At 36.0% G+C, this 16102-nt stretch overlaps 1 long non-coding RNA gene across 2 annotated transcripts; it reads right to left on the bottom strand.

Annotated features, from left to right (window-relative positions):
• Positions 1 to 4055: 4055 nt before the first annotated feature.
• On the bottom strand, positions 4056 to 7513 carry LOC130988165 (uncharacterized). Of its 2 annotated transcripts, none has more exons than XR_009089996.1 (5): positions 6951 to 7513; positions 6722 to 6867; positions 6364 to 6459; positions 4508 to 4658; positions 4056 to 4333 (listed from the first exon to the last, which is right to left on the bottom strand). It is a non-coding gene; the product is annotated as an uncharacterized LOC130988165 (long non-coding RNA). The 2 variants fall into 2 exon arrangements; XR_009089995.1 differs by having other exon boundaries at positions 6364 to 6440; positions 6951 to 7509.
• Between the last annotated feature and the right edge of the window lie 8589 nt (positions 7514 to 16102).

The raw sequence follows: 16102 nt of genomic DNA, 5'->3' as shown, positions 1-16102 counted from the left end.
TTTTCTGAAAAATTTATTTCCAGTTTATTTATTTATTTATTTTCTCAATTATCAGTTTATTTATTTATTTATTTTCGAATTCTCTGTTTATTTATTTATTTTCGAGTTTTCAGTTTATTTATTCATTTTCAAATTTTAAGTTTATTTATTTTCCTGTTTATTTATTTCCAGTTTAATTATTTTCAAGTTTATTTATTTATTTTCTGAATTATTTATTTATTTATTTTGGAATTTTCAGTTTATTTATTTTCTGAAAAATTTATTTCCAGTTTATTTATTTTCCAGTTTATTTATCTATTTATTTATTTTCAGAATTTTCAATTTATTTATTTATTTATTTATTCTTGAATTTTCTGTTTAATTATTTCCAGTTTATTTATTTATTTTTGAATTTACAGTTTATTTATTTATTTTCAAAATTTCAGTTTATTTATTTTCCGATTTATTTATTTATTTTCTGAATTTTCAGCTTATTTATTTATTTATTTTCTAATTTTCAGTTTATTTATTTTCTGAAAATTTTATTTCCAGTTTATTTATTTATTTTCAAATTTTCAGTTTATTTATTTTCCAGTTTATTTCTTTATTTTATGAATTTTCAGCTTATTTATTTATTTATTTATTTTCTAATTTTAAGTTTATTTATTTTCTAAAAAATTTATTTCCAGTTTATTTATTTATTTATTTTCTGAATTTTTTCAGTTTATTTATTTATTTATTTTGGAATTTTTTGTTTATTCATTTCCAATTTATTTATTTAAGTCAAGGCATTAAAATAGTGACAAATATCTAGTGAAAGATTAGTAAAAGTAATCACAATACATTAACACTACCATTTTAGTCTTTTACACTACCTTTATACCACATTTTTCAGCTTTCTTAATTTATGTGCCGACCACCAAATGAGAAGTTGATTGGTGGATGGAGTAAATAATATGTGGAATTATTTTGCCACATAAGATATATATTTTAAAGCTAGAAGCTCTATAATTGCAGAGATTTAAAATACTGAATTCTTAGAAAGCCACGTACGACCTTGAAATAAGGGGAGAGCAGGAATCACTAATCGTATTATATAATGTATAAATGTATGAATTGCGAAAAATAAATTTTTGTTATCTTTAAGATTCGAACTCAGGACCATGAATACCAGGATGATGAATCAACCGTAAATCTTAATAATCTAAGGGCAGAAAATTATTCTTATTTTATATCTTAAGAAGTGTACTTATTTCAGCCATTCGATCATCAAGATCTACGGTGGATGGATTCGAACCCAGGATCTGCATTCATCCAACAAGATGATGCATCCACCGTAGATCTTGATGATCGAATGGCTGAAAATGGTTCTCCGTTCTTCTTTTATTTAGTGGTTCTTTCTTGAACCTCTCCATATATATATATATATATATATATATATATATATATATATTTATATATATTTGAGCATAAATAAAAGATTTGATTAGTTGTAATTAGGAAAATAAATAAATATGGAAAAATTACAATAATTAATGGACGAATGATCACCGTTAGATTAAGCAAGATCGACGCACAAGATTTGGTCTTCATTCTCTATATAAGAAGTGGTCTCTCCTCTATATATATATATAGGGGAGGGCTACAGTGAGCAGTTTTAATAGGAGTAGCATAGATTTCTTTAGGTTTAGAATTTGACTTTGGACGCATCTCTCAACCCTAGCCGCCTCGATTGATGACTTCTTCACTGTCCGGTGGTTCTATAGCCGGCGACAGGTCCGGGCTGAACCTACCGCCGGTGTCTTCCAACTTCCAGCCACCAAATTCACCGTTGTCCAGTGCCGGGGGCCTTTCCTCGGCCAGATTAGGGATGAAGCCACCGCAGATGGCGCCTCCTCTTGTCGCTGCTTTGCAGTCGCCGGCAGGGGCTTCCGACGTCGTTCCTCTGAAGTCGACGGGGAAGGCACGCCATTCTTCGCCGCTGGATTCTTCTCTCGTGAACTTCCCTCCTCTCAATTCTCCAAGTTTGGGCGATCGTGAGGTCACTTCGACTACGATGCAGGTCACGAACTCTACTGATCTGACGGGGGTTATCCATAGCGCCCCTCAAAATCCTAGCGCGGACCAGAAGGCGCCCAACAACAGTAGGCCAAGTACTATTAATTCTGGTTCTTATGCAGTGGTTACCGCTCCCAAGATGGTACGGAGGCCGGATGTTTTTGCACATCGTTTCACTGCTCTTCAGGCCAAAGAATCTGGTCAGGGATACACTTTAGACTTGCCCTCTGATTTCTGTAAAAGGCGTTGGGAAGAGTTCAATTTTTCGGTTATCGGAAGGCTGCTTTTGGAAAAAGGAGACAAGCCTCGCTTAACGGTGGAGCTCAAGCAGGAGCTTCAATCTATATGGAATATCCCTTCCGAGTGGAAATTGATTCCTATGTGTAAAGGTTTCTACATTTTGAAATTTCAAACTATGGAGGATAAACAACTCGTGAAAACCAGAACGTTGTGGGATCTGTCTCATGGATCGCTTCGTTTGCGTGAGTGGGTTAAGGGATTTAATCCATATAAAGAAGTTTCTTCGGTCTGCCAGGACCAGAGCAACGGCGGCGACCAGCGAGTTTCCCACTCGCGAACGAAGATGAAGACGGACTCAGCAGAGCGGAGACCTCTGGCCAAGAAAGGCGCGGCGGCCTTGAACCAGGGCATCGGTTTCACCAGAGCCGAGAGGGCTAGGGCTCGACTCATGCCTCAAAGTGTGAGTGGCGTCGAAGGCGAGGCGCAACCTCACCGGGATTGCGGTGGTTGATTTTGGTTTGCACAGATCTAGGGTTTTGTTGGGCTGATTTTCGTTTGAATTCCTTGTCTTTTTGGGTTGTGCGTGTGTTACAGAGGGAGGGTGAGAGGCGAGAGAAGGGAGAGGCGACGACGCCGGTGACGACACCGGCAACGCCAGTGAGGAAGAAGGGAGTGGCGTCTCTGTGTGGAGAGAGAGAGAGAGAGAGAGAGAGAGCAGAAAGGAGGCAGCAACGTTTTTTTTTTTTTTTTTTTTTAGAAAAACTTGATAAAACGACGTCGTTTTACATGCCCGGCAGTTAGTCCACGTCTGCAATTTTCGGCTGCCACGTCAACAACGTTTAAGATGATGGTCAACGCATGTGCAAATTACAATTAAATCGAAAGGTGGTGTATTCTGGGGCTAATTTTGAAGGTCGTGGGCAATTTACAAATTTGATGATAGTTCATGTATTTTTTGGCTATTAACCCTATAAATTATGAAGATTATTCACTAAAAAAACTGTTAATACACATCAAACTAAAATGAAAAAATAAATTAAAGAAGACTTTCATCCTTAACATGATTTAGCGAAACGTATATTCGAAAAAATTATTTGCCACTCATACCTGCGACACGCGGATACCCGCCATCCGTGGGCTATTCGTCACCCGCTATCCGTTGGAGACCCGCCAACCACTACCCGTCGAGGCTTGGGAGGTAGGGGTGCTGCTGCTTCTCGGCGTCGACATCCTGTAATCAACAACCCAACAAATGTAGTAAACCACCCACAAATAAATCATCACAAAACTGCAACAAATTTTAGAGAAAATTTCAACTTCTTGTACACTATTATTTGTCACCCGTACACGCGACTCACGGATACCCACCACCCGCTGAGTATCCTCCAACACTACCCGTCGAATACCCGCCGAGGCTTGAAAATAACGATAAATACCAGCCCCTCGCCCTCTTTTTATTTGGAACAACTGTCTTTGAATTCTATTTGGAATACTTCTCTCTATTATCATCTTAGGTTTCTTTTCCATTGCCTAATGACCATCACACGTCACAGTGTGAGAAATAAAATAAAAACAAAAACAAAATTTCAATAGACTATTTTTTGGCCTGTTGTCAATTTGTTGATAGATGATAGACAATAGGTCATGGTTTGTTGTCAATTTGTTGATAGATAACAAAGTTTGCTTGTTGCCTATTTATTATGTTACAATAGTTTTTTGCAATTCTATTTAAATTTTTTATAGAATATATATTTCATTAATGCTAAAAACTCATAATAGAAAACTGAAAATACATACATTAATACTAAAAGTCTTACATTAACTCAAACATTGTTCATCCAACATCACATTCAAATATTATTCATCCAACATTACATTCAAACATAACTGACAACACAATAAGTTTATTCAACCTTACATTCATAACTTAAACAAAGCTCTCATCTTATGAAAACTAAGCTCCAATCCAAGCTATAAATGCCAGAACAACATCCCCGCATAGCAATTTGCAACCTAGAACAACGGGAAACAACATCCGCATATAGCAATTTGCAACCTAGAACGACAGGAAACAAAAATCAAGTTGGATCAATAGAATGACCAAGCACTTGGCAGTAGCAGGACCAAATACGTTTGAGAGCATAATGAAGCACATATCTTAAAGGATATATTTTCCTCAACAATTATAAAGTTACAACCAAATTACCCTATCATAAAAGCATATGCATACCTCGTCAGAGTTCATTAGCAAGCAGATTCAACAGGAAGGCCATCTCTCTTTCTTACATAAGCTTTGCTCTTAAATTTCAAACTTCAAGCCTGCTTTAGTTGATAAGTTGGGTACTGGCAGGGAATTATCACTCCATTTACATACTTATCACCTAAAACCATAAAAAACAAATAGTGAGCATGCATAGAGAACGATAAAATGCATGCAAGACCCACAAAACTCCATGCACGTTAACATCCAATATTGTTCAGAATTAATAAACAAACATCGATTATATATTGCTACTGCATGATATTTGCAATTAAGGCAGAACAAATTATGGATCCATCTATTTTAGTAGTTAATCTATAAAACAAACTTAAGTGGGCAAAATGCAACTAACTACTATAAGCCAAAAAAACATGTAAAAGCTATTAGAAACATAAAGACTTTTTCAATGAGGCATGCTAATCAGAAACTGGGAAGAAATAATTGCTGCTTCACTTCGATTTCTACTGAGCAATTTACACACACACACACATACAAACACACTCTTTAAAGCTAAAAATTATATAATCATTTAAGGTTTGAAGTTTTAGAATGACTATCAATTACCAGAAAAGTAAAGATACAATTAAGTTTACACTTCAAACATGTGGCCTCAAAAAACTCTGCTATTTCTTTTCAGTAAATTGATGATCAAATAAAATTTACCCAGGGAATTGATGCAACAAAGAACCGAACACCTACTTTTTATAGATTGCACCAGCAGGGCAGAAAACACAAGTCAGATTTAAGTAGGAACATAACTAAAGGAGAAAACACACTCACAAAAAACACTTCTAAGGTATAAACCAACAGATATCGACAGACAACATTGCCAAATGAATATGTATTATATTTGCATGAAAAGAAATGAAAACAGAGCAAGTAGTTTTCCTAGAATAACTTATTATAACTCCAGCAATAATTTTTTTTAGCCTTAGTTCTCTACGGGGACTTGTCAATATATGTAGTTTGGTTCAGAAACTCCAAAAAGCGAATTATTATATGATTAAATCAGAAACTCCAGAAAGTGTTAAATTATAAACTCCAAAAAGAGAATTATAAATAAAATAAGACGCACACCTTTGATTCCAAAATTTAAAATCAGTTTCTGATTAGCATAACAATAAAGTGAGAAGCCAAAGAGGACAATCAAACTAAGCAAAAAAAAAATTGATAAAAGTGATAATATGATTAGTACAAAGAGTATAGTTTATTCTTAATTATAAACTGATTAAATCCAATTTGTACATATAGTTGTATAAATCCTTCAACCTTTTGATTGTATACATTTTCTAAATTACATATTTGCTATGAAGGTGGGAGGCTCTTAAATGCTAGTTGAAAATTGCAATGGAGTATAAGACTACAACATAGTACATTTAACACATGAAACTGATCCTTTATTTTCTTAATACATGCATAGGATCTCGATTACTCTCTATAGAGTCCAAGTAGAACTTATAGCAATCAACACATATACAATTCTCTCCACAAAGCATTTCAATTTTTGGGATCATACAGACCATTAGACCTCAAAGCTATCAATTTGGGGTGATAAAGTTCTAATACATAAATGTTCAGAATTTCTTAGACTTTGATTCTGATAAACTTTTAAGATATGGTATCTGAACAAGGACCAAAAATTTCATCTCTAAATTTAATTCGTAGTTTGACAACAAACAACACATGAACAAAAGCAACACATGCACTCAATTTTAAGATTAACTAAAACTTCCGTAAACTATGAAACATCTAGTAACTTTATTAGTTTATCAGATATATTGAGATTGGGGAAAAATTATGGCGACTTAGAGGGAGAGCGAGATTACCATTGGAAGTCGGGGCAGATGGATTCATTGGAAGCTGGAATCAATTTTCGACGGTTGGATCCAGAAACAGGCAAAGACTAAGAAACAAAGAAAGTCCTATATCAATGAACAATGATTCAGATTAAAATACAAAGCATGAAAATCTAGGGTTTAAGTTTCCTTTGATAAAATTCTTTCCAAAAAAATTTCTTTCTAAAGTTAATAACCATTCTATATTTACATAATTTGCAGCAACCGAAAATTAATTAACATAAAAATCTAGGGTTTAAGTTTCCATTGTTAAAAAATCATTTCAAAATTTGCTCTTTCTAAAATAATAATCATTCTTATTTAAAATAGTCAAACATTTAATACTTACCATATGGAGGAAGGGAGGTGGCAAATCGATTTCTGTGGTGGGAGGGGCAGATCGGCGGTGAGGATTTTGGGATCTAGGGGCGCGGCGATTCGTGGTGGGTGCCAGCGAGGCGAATCCATGGTTGACTAACACATTCAATTTGTTTCCTGCGGCAATTCACAACTAAAGTCATTTCCAAAATTTCATTATTCTAAAACGCATTCAATTTGTTTCCTAAAATAATACTTACCATGGCTGATGGCGGCGGGGAGGGGAAGGTCAGAGAATCGATGAGGGGGAGGAGAAGGTCAAGAGAATCGATGAGGGTGCTTTCAAATCGCCGCGGCAGGGGAATGAGAGAGTCACTTGAGGCTGGACGACGAATTGCGGTGGGGGGAAGGAAGAATTGGCGAAGCAGATCATGGCGGTGGGAGGGGCGGGGCGCGGTGGGGCAAATCGCTGCGGGGGCCAGGCACGGTGGGTGGAGGGAAGGAGACGGCGAGGCAGATCGCGGCGTTGGGCGGGGCTGGGCACGGTTGGGCAGATTACGGCGGTGGGTGGAGGGTTGGAGACGGGAGAAAAGAGGATGGGTGCCGGCGCGGTGAATCGCGGTGGGGGTCATAGGCAGCTCGCAGCGGTGGGTGGAGGGATGGAGACGGGAGAGAAGAGGTGGAGCCGTGGAGGGATGGAGACGACGGGCACGGTGGGGCAGATTCGCCGCGGTGGGTGGAGGGGTTGGAGACGGGAGAGAAGAGGTTTTACAGATTTAGATGGCTCGTTAGAATGGAGATGGAGGTGGTGTAGAATCTTAAATGTACAATTTAAAATTATTTTTAAAATATACTATTACGTGTGGAATTATATTGTCACGTCAGCGATAGAGAATTGAGCTAGAGGCTCTAGAATTGCAGGGATTTTAAATCTTGAATTCTTAGATAGGCCACGTAGGACCCCGGATTAAGGAGAGCGCATGAATCCTTAAATCGTATTATATATTGATTTTAAGAAGTGTTTTTATTTTAGCTCTCCCCTATATATATAGGGAGAGGTTCAAGAAAGAACCTGTAAACACAAATTTTATGTATTTAATTTAATAAATACAAAATTGCGTACAATTTCAATATTTGTAGATCAAATGTATTTGTGCGGGTTGCTATCTCTATTTGTTCCTCTGATTCTTCTCTTCAATTTGATTCTTGATAGTCTTTGAGTAGTCCTTGAGATTTGTTGGAGAAATATGCCTCCGATCTTCTTGGACTTGATCTTTGAGCTTTATGACGTTGACATGGAGGACTTTGTCTTGCTTCCAAAGTATACGCCGATGTGGAGGGCTTCGCCTTGCTTCCAAAGTATGCGTCGAGCTTCAAGCTTTATAACGCCTACGTGGATGACTCTCGCCTTGCTTCCAAAGTATATGTCGGTGTAGAGGACTTCGTCTTGCTTCCAAAGTATATGTCGGTGTAGAGGACTTCGTCTTGCTTCCAAAGTATGCGTCGAGCTTCGAGCTTTATAACGCCTACGTGGATGACTCTCGCCTTGTTTCCGGATCAACTCCAACTTTAAGAAGATTCCACCAAAGAACTTCGTCGGGACACCTTGAAGAACATCTTGAATGTTGGAGAGAATTCGTAGAGAATTTATCTTCAACTCTTGAGCTCTTGAATATAATTTTTGGTGTGTTTAGAATTGATATGAGGACCCCTATTTATAGTTGTAGGAAGAGTCAGGCTTTGGGCCAAAGCCCGCATGATTATGGACTTAGGGCTGACGTGGCACGATTCTATTGGCTCTTGAAGATTGATATTAGAGTTGACTTGTTGCCAAAGAAATTGATCTCTATCTTTTGAAATATGGTAATATCTTTATTAATAATATATCATATTTAGTCTTGGATTTCATAAAATTCCAAAATAAACAAAGATATAAAATCAATAAGATATATTTATTTTCTTATAAAATTTTCGTGCCTACAAATGCCCCCTCGAGACTTGTTCATAGACGACTTGTCGTGAAAATGAACGAGTCTCGACAATTTGAATTATTAGATACTTTATACTCATATCAAGGAGTTCTTGGATTCAAATTTGTGAATAGTTTATACTCATATTCAAGAGTTTTTCAATTTGAATTTAAATTAAGATAGTTTATGCTCGTATCAAGGATTCTTCAACTTGAATTTGTAGATATTTTATACTCGTGTCAAGGAGTCTTCACTTGAATTTGTAGACATTTTATACTCGTGTCATGGAGTCTTCACTTGAATTTGAATTTGTAGATATTTTATACTCGTGTCAAGGAGTCTTCACTTAATTTTGAATTTGTAGACAGTTTATACTCGTGTCAAGGAGTCTTCACTTAATTTTGAATTTATAGACAGTTTATACTCGTGTCAAGGAGTATTCAACTTGAATTTGAGTTTGTAGACATTTTATACTCGTGTCAAGGAGTATTCAACTTGAATTTGAATTTGTAGACATTTTATACTCGTGTCAAGGAGTCTTCAACTTGAATTTGAGTTTGTTGACATTTTATACTCGTGTCAAGGAGTCTTCACTTGAACTTGAATTTGTAGACATTTTATACTCGTGTCAAGGAGTCTTCACTTGAATTTGAATTTGTAGACATTTTATACTCGTGTCAAGGAGTATTCAACTTGAATGATCATTTTGCTCGTGTTTGGGGGCTTCGTTGATAGTTTAGGCTCTTACCAAGGAGCATAATTGATAGTTTAGGCTCTTACCAATGAGCATTTGACTTTATGAATTTCAACTTGAAGATTGGCTTGTGGTTACAGTTGAAGTTTCTTCATCATCTTCACTTGGGATTTCTTCAAGAGATTTGCCCCCATGACTTGCTTCTTCGTCTTCTTGAAAGTCGTCTGACATTTGCATGTGTAGATCATCAACTTTATTTGCGATCATGCTTAACTCCATGTCATGAGCTCTAGTAGTCAATTCTTCAAACGTATTTGGTCGAATTCCTTTTAAGATGTATTGAAGGCTCCAATGCATGCCTTGAATGCACATCTCGATTGCTGAAGCTTCAGATAGTCGATCTTTACAATTTAAGCTCAAGTCCCTCCATCGGTTGATGTAGTCGATGACTGACTCTTCTTTCCATTGTTTTGAGTTTGTAAGCTCAACTATGCTCACTGTTCTTCGAGTGCTATAGAAGCGATCGAAGAACTCCTTTTGTATTTGCCCCCAACTATCGATGGAATTTGGCTCCAAGTTGACATACCAATCAAATGCATTGTCTTTCAAGGAACGAACAAATTGCTTCACCAAGTAATCTCCATATGTTCCTGCATCATTGCATGTCTCCATAAAGTGAGCCACATGTTGCTTTGGATTGCCTTTGCCATCAAATTGTTGAAACTTTGGAGGCTGGTAGCCCATTGGCATCTTCAAGGAGTCAATCCTTGTAGTATATGGCTTGCTATAAGTCCATGCTGATTTCGAGGTCCCTTCGAACTTGTCTTTGACCGTTCCCATGATGAAGTCTTTGAGTTGATTGATGTGAATGAAGCCATCGGCAGAAACTTCGATGTTCTTAGGAGACGTCTTTTCTCCATGGTGCTTCTTGACTGACTCTGAATCATCGCTTTTTTTATCTTTTCCGTCATTCACTCGACTTCCTTCTCCTTTCTCTAAGATGAGCTTTGAGATCTTGGCGTCTTGCTCCAATATACGCTTGTTCATGTTTTCAAGAAGCTTAGCTATGCTAGCAACTTGTTCCTCCAGAGTAGAAGCGTTTGTCACCATAACAGGAGCTTCAAGATAGTAGCTCACAGTTGAATGCTCTTCCATTGCTGAAGCAGACTTGAAAATCTCCTCCAATTGCATAGCTTTGTCTCGAGTGATAACACCAATGTTCTCCAAAGTGATGTTTTGGGCAGTGCTTGAAGCTTTGTTCTCCATTTGAATTTGCTTGAGTTGTTGTTGGTGAAGAGGAGAGATGAGAGGTAAAGATGTCCCACCGGGCGTGCCAAAATTTGTAAACACAAATTTTATGTATTTAATTTAATAAATACAAAATTGCGTACAATTTCAATATTTGTAGATCAAATGTATTTGTGCGGGTTGCTATCTCTATTTGTTCCTCTGATTCTTCTCTTCAATTTGATTCTTGATAGTCTTTGAGTAGTCCTTGAGATTTGTTGGAGAAATATGCCTCCGATCTTCTTGGACTTGATCTTTGAGCTTTATGACGTTGACATGGAGGACTTTGTCTTGCTTCCAAAGTATACGCCGATGTGGAGGGCTTCGCCTTGCTTCCAAAGTATGCGTCGAGCTTCAAGCTTTATAACGCCTACGTGGATGACTCTCGCCTTGCTTCCAAAGTATATGTCGGTGTAGAGGACTTCGCCTTGCTTCCAAAGTATATGTCGGTGTAGAGGACTTCGTCTTGCTTCCAAAGTATGCGTCGAGCTTCGAGCTTTATAACGCCTACGTGGATGACTCTCGCCTTGTTTCCGGATCAACTCCAACTTTAAGAAGATTCCACCAAAGAACTTCGTCGGGACACCTTGAAGAACATCTTGAATGTTGGAGAGAATTCGTAGAGAATTTATCTTCAACTCTTGAGCTCTTGAATATAATTTTTGGTGTGTTTAGAATTGATATGAGGACCCCTATTTATAGTTGTAGGAAGAGTCAGGCTTTGGGCCAAAGCCCGCATGATTATGGGCTTAGGGCTGACGTGGCACGATTCTATTGGCTCTTGAAGATTGATATTAGAGTTGACTTGTTGCTAAAGAAATTGATCTCTATCTTTTGAAATATGGTAATATCTTTATTAATAATATATCATATTTAGTCTTGGATTTCATAAAATTCCAAAATAAACAAAGATATAAAATCAATAAGATATATTTATTTTCTTATAAAATTTTCGTGCCTACAGAACCATAAATAAAAGAAGACCGGAGAACCATTTTCAGCCATTCGATTATCAAGATTTACGGTGGATGCATCATCTTATTGGATGAATGCAGATCCTGGGTTCGAATCCTGAAGGGAGCATTTTTTTTAAATTTTTTTAGTGCATTAATTTTAACAGCGAATGCATTAATTTTTATAGTGGATGCATTAGATTTGATGGTTCTCCCGTTCTCACAAATAATGTAGTTCTCTCTAGAACCACACCCTATATATATATATATATATATATATATATATATATCGATAAAACTGTCAAAATATTCCATTTATTAAATCATGATATATTGATAAAACCGTCATTTAAACATCTTTTAATCAAATAGAATGTAAGAAATAATAATTAATGAGTAATGGGGTTGTATAGATTGTACGTATAATTCGATACTTGTCCAAATTAAATTAATTAGTAGAGTTACATTGTTGCATGTAATTTCTAACAAAAGATAAACGTGGTAGAAAAATCTAGACGACAAAAACAAATTAATTGCTATATATAGAGAATAAAAATATTCAAACACAAACATATTTTATTACTCCATATGACATATGAACATATATATGCATATAGATATAAGAAATTACAGAAAATGACATCAATCTAACCAGAGCTTATTCATTATTATTGATATATATATTATTCCACGATATGATATAAGTATATTTTAAGAGTGAGAGTAATAAATATTTTATGATTGATCATTTAGAAGGTGGAGGTGCTCCTCCCAAAATATCCCCAAGAGGAAGGGGAAGATCACCGGTAACACTTCCGATGATAGTTGTAAGAGGATCGAGGACACCACCACCAAGAAGACCAGACGACAAATGACGACTTGTTGCATGACATGTGGCAATGCTCATCATCACCACCATCACACAAACAATCACAACTTTGTTGCCCATCATCTTTAACATTTTGATCACAATATATGTTTAATTACAATATTATTATATAAGGAAGACACTAGCTAACTTTTGTGATGAAATATATGTATACATGTATGGGTATTTATAGGGATAATATTTCATCTTCTATAATTTCAAGCTACATTTAGGTCTTAAGAGGTGTCAAGTTGTTTGGCATATCTATGCTAGCTAGAATTATTTGTTTATGCTAATTTTTCATCTTCTATAATTCCAATTTCCAACCTGCATTTAGGTCTTAAGAGATGTCAAGTTGTTTGGCATGTCTATACTATACTTATTTTTCAAATAGAATATCGAAATTATTCTTCGAGTGAAGAAGGAGAATACTATAATGTGATCAAACTATGGCCGCTTAATGTAGTGGTGCCATCAGGCCGAAAACCGTCGGTTCCGGGCCGACAGGAGCATGAACCTAAACCGGCCCGCCTTATTGTTCAAGGGCCAGTTTTCGGACCCTGAATCGCCAGTTCCGGGCCGGGCCAAAAAACGACGGTTTCCGGGCTTTTATTTCTTTTTTTTTTAATTTATTCTTTTTTATGAAATTAAATGATTGTGATTAAATTTCAAAATTTTTACTTAACTTAAAAATCGTAAATAATATAATAACTTACAAACGAGTCAAGTGACAATCAAAATAATTCTTATATAGTTATATTATATGTGTGGAAATTTAGAATTGTGGAAATTTATAATAAGTTATAAACATAAAAAACATGTAATATTTTTTATGTCATCTTTTTAAACTAAATGACTTGTGTTGAAAATTTATAAACATGACAATTAATATCTATGCTAGCTAGAATTATTTGTTTATGCTAATTTTTCATCTATCTATAATTCCAACCTACATTTAGGTCTTAAGAGATGTCAAGTTGTTTGGCATGTCAATACTATAAATATTTTTCAAATAGAATATGGAAATTATTCTTCGAGCGAAGAAGGAGAATACTATAATGTGATCAAACTATGGCCGCTTAATGTTATTGAGACAATTTTTATGTTATTGAGAATACTATAATGTGATCAAACTATGGTCGTTCAATTGAATATGGAATTTTTTTTATTTTTTCTTTTCTTTGATTCTTTTGGTTGGTCGGATCATTTTTGAAATCTCATCATAAAATGTATCGAGACAATTTTTATGGTTATTTAAAAATATTTATTCAGTTAATAAGGCCTTGCTCTAGTGGCAAAGCTGAGGCACCCAAAGACTCTCCTTTATGAGATGTCTTGGGTTCAATCCCACTTCGTGTGGTGATGTTTTCTCATCTCTGGATGATGTTGTATTTTCACCTGCGTGCGGGTTGCATATTTGATTATATTTAGATACCTCTTGTAATTCTAATTCAAAAAACTGTTTTCCCACCTTTGGGTGGTGTTGTAATAACGCATGCGTGCAGGTTGCATATTTGATTATATTTAGATACTTCTTGTAATTCTAATTCAAAAAAAAAATCCTTTAATCTCGACTTAAGGTTTTATTTTTCCTATTTAGTTTTTACTTATAAAGAATTTATTCTTAGATTGACATCCAAAAGCCATTTTGCATTAGTATTTAGCTGTACTATTTTCTGTATTTTTTCCATTGGAAAGTAAAGACGCTACAGTAATTATTTCCAGTTGGTTAAAAGTTGAAATTTATGCACTAACTTTCAAAAGTGTTCATTAATAACCAAATTTAATTAATTAATTAGCCATTTCAAAAGATTCCACGCTCTAAGGTTGTAATACCTCAGTATTACCAAACAAAATAACATATATACTCCCTCTGTCGTGCAAAGTTTGAGCAGAATTCATTTTTGAGTTGTCCCGAGAAGCTTGAGCACTTTTCTTATATAGAAAAAAGTTTTTTTCTTTGTTCACCTTTTCACTTTTTCACCTACCACGTTTAACATACAAAATTCTAATCCTTAAAATCTGTGCTAAAAAGAAATTGCTCAAGTTTCGCGGGATGGGAGAGTACTAATTTATGTAATTATTTAGGATTTTGCAGAACCCGAACTAAGTAACCATGTCAACACTAATAGCCAAATATGTGAAGTTATTATACATGCACACTCGAATTTTTGGATGCTAAATCAGTCGAGGTGTTGGTGAATGAAGTCAATATGGGATGTGCATGAGCTATAATAATAATAAACTTCCCCATCAGATTACCAACACAAACTAATAATTTGCAGATTCCATCGATATCTAAACATCAGCTGAAAACCATATGCAACATAAATTTGTGAATGCATAGAAGGCAAACCCATGACCAAAGAGTCTTCAGTTACCATGTGGAAACACTGCAAAGACTAACCGAGTATTATTATTACATTCACTACTTAATAAATAATTTGTGTTTTGTCACACCTTAATTCTTGAAGAAATAATTACAATTGGGGTGCAACTAATTCATATAAATAACATAAGGGAAAATCTTTGTTGAAATCGAATAGAAGATAACAAATCGGGCTAGGCCCCTTTGGATCACAAGTTTTGTTTTATGCTTCTGATAACCAGTGTTCATTATGTTAGGTCCAGAGGGTCTCGAATAGGTGTATGGGGGGGGGGAATACACCTATGGGCTATTTTTCAAACTCCTCAATAAGAGGGATCTCAGATAGAGATCAAAACGAAACTTTACACGCAAACACAGACTCCTGTTTTACTGAAAACAATTTTGACCAAACAGGGTTGACGACTAATACTGAAAGCTCTTCAGTAAAGAGTTATCAGTTAAGTTGCTGGAACTTAACTGATGCAAGTAAGGGCTTCAGTCGGGTTTGCTAAAACAGAGATGATAACACTCTTCCTGACTATCAGAAGATAGATAAGTCAGACTGATATCATACGCAGCGGAAATTAAACTTAGTTTCGCAATAGCCTCGGTGGAGCACGTTGTTGGTTTTTAGGTTTCTCTTTGCAGTTAGTCAGTGTTCAGTTTATCAGTTGAAATAACACAAGTAAGAATATAAACTGAAAGCTGTAAACAACACAGAGACTTTTACGTGGTTCGGAAAAACCCTTTCCTACATCCACGGTTGGTTGATCAGACCAACAATCCACTCTGCAAGTGCTTAACAGGTGCACTGCAAACCAAACTGTGTGCTTGCCGGGTGCACACAACCGTACCACTGAAGAAAACCCTTCTTCAGTACCCACGCTTCACTCGCGTCGGATTTCTCTTGCTCAGCACAACCCGTGCTAAGACTTCTCACTCAGAGTCAGAGTACCTTCCTGAACTCCGAATCACTCAAACACTCTTTTGGGGGGGGGAGGTTTGAACAAGTGCCAACTATACTACAAAGAACAAGTTCTTTGAAGCAAATTTGACCTTTGGCTTCTAGGTAAACAGAGGTTTGCCTAAGGTCTAAGAGAATATATGTAATCAGCAGTGACTGATTTTGGCTTTGGAATTCTCTTCTTCGATTCAAGCTTTGGGGAGTTTAAGCTTTAGGCTGAGTAGCAATTTCGGCAGAGCTTCAGCTTATGTCGTTGAATCGGTGAAGGTTGAAGTGATCATCGAGCGCTATTTGTAGGAGAACTCTTG

Source organism: Salvia miltiorrhiza, chromosome 6 (assembly GCF_028751815.1).
Source record: "Salvia miltiorrhiza cultivar Shanhuang (shh) chromosome 6, IMPLAD_Smil_shh, whole genome shotgun sequence".
NCBI classification, from domain to species: Eukaryota; Viridiplantae; Streptophyta; class Magnoliopsida; order Lamiales; family Lamiaceae; genus Salvia; species Salvia miltiorrhiza.
This window is presented reverse-complemented; position numbering and strand designations above follow the sequence as displayed.